Source organism: Sapajus apella, unplaced genomic scaffold (genome assembly GCF_009761245.1).
Source record: "Sapajus apella isolate SASKATOON/1434 unplaced genomic scaffold, GSC_monkey_1.0 scaffold48, whole genome shotgun sequence".
Taxonomy (NCBI): Eukaryota; Metazoa; Chordata; class Mammalia; order Primates; family Cebidae; genus Sapajus; species Sapajus apella.
Window position 1 is genome coordinate 12,584,021 of NW_022436988.1, and position 1,380 is coordinate 12,585,400.

The following is a 1,380-nucleotide window of genomic DNA, read 5'->3' on the forward strand; positions in this document are numbered from 1 at the left end:
AACTCCGTCTCAAAAAAAAAAAAAAAAAAAAAAATGGCATAACCCAGATGTTCTCCCACTTGACAAACTTCATCTAAGTTTAGCTGTGCAGAAGGGCTTAGATAGATCCAGAGTAAGCCACATGCAACATGTTACTTGATCAATTTTTTAAAATAAGGTTTCAGAAGAATTACAGTAAGATAAGAGAAGAAAGCATGGAGGAATGAAGCCCTAGTTACTATGCATGCATTTTTTTGACGGTAGGAAGAAACCTTTTAGAGATAAGTTATAAAGAAAGAAAAAAGCAAATAAACAATTTTTATAAGAAGTTCAACACATCCTGTACAAGGCCTTCACTTTGCTGTCATCATTTGTAAACTCTTCATGGTTTACTTGACCATCACCATCAATACCTGCTTCCCTGATCATTTCACCAACCTCATCATCTGTTAACTTCTCTCCAGCGTTTGTCATCCCATGGCGAAGTTCTGCTGCACTGATAGAGCCATTGCCATCCTTATCAAATATGTGGAATGCTTTTCTAATTTCTTCTTCACTGTCTGTGTCTTTTGTTTTTCTTGCCATCATTGTCAGAAATTCAGGAAAGTCAGTTGTTCCATTACCATCAGCATCTACTTCCTTAATCATGTCTGGTAACCCTGCTTTTGTGGGATACTACCCAAGAGACCTCATTATTGTTTCCAATTCCTTTGTTTTTATAGTTTCATCATCATCTCCGTCAAATAGTGAAAAATCTTTGAATTCTTGAATATGCTCTTCAGTCAGTTGCTCAGCCATGCTGCAAGCACTAACAGTTTCTGAGACGTGACCACACAATCACTCCCTTATCTTCATTCTCACCAATGAAATCTCTATCCTGGAGCATGCCATTTGCCTACTGTTCTCTTCAACATGTTCATAACTAAAATGCAGATATACCCGCTCTTCCTTTCACAAGGAAATGCTGTCGAGAAAACCTAAGACATCTTATCTATAAATAAATATACAACATAAAGATATACCATAAATATTCTATACTATAAAGAACAGTTTAACATACATATAAATATACTTTAAATATGACAGTTTTCTAATAGTCTAAAATAAGTCAATTATATTGAAATCAAATCCAGTTATATACAAAGCTCACTTACATTACAGTAGAGATAGTTGAGATTAGAATAATATTAGGAGAAAATAAAGATTAACACACATGTTCAGCTAGATTCACGTTCATGTTGTCATGGTGCATATTTATTAGGTTATAATACTAGGCTGAAGTATCCCAAATTCATATCCTTTTACACAATCAAGAGCATAATTTCAAATAACATATCTTTGTTATGGTGAGCATTCCACTTCAAAGCTAGAGATCTGCATCCATCCTAAAGACATGGTTCC

General features: G+C 34.6%; 1 pseudogene; it reads right to left on the reverse strand.

Annotated features, from left to right (window-relative positions):
• Nucleotides 1–332: 332 nt before the first annotated feature.
• LOC116525847 lies at nucleotides 333–860 on the reverse strand (annotated as a pseudogene).
• Between the last annotated feature and the right edge of the window lie 520 nt (nucleotides 861–1,380).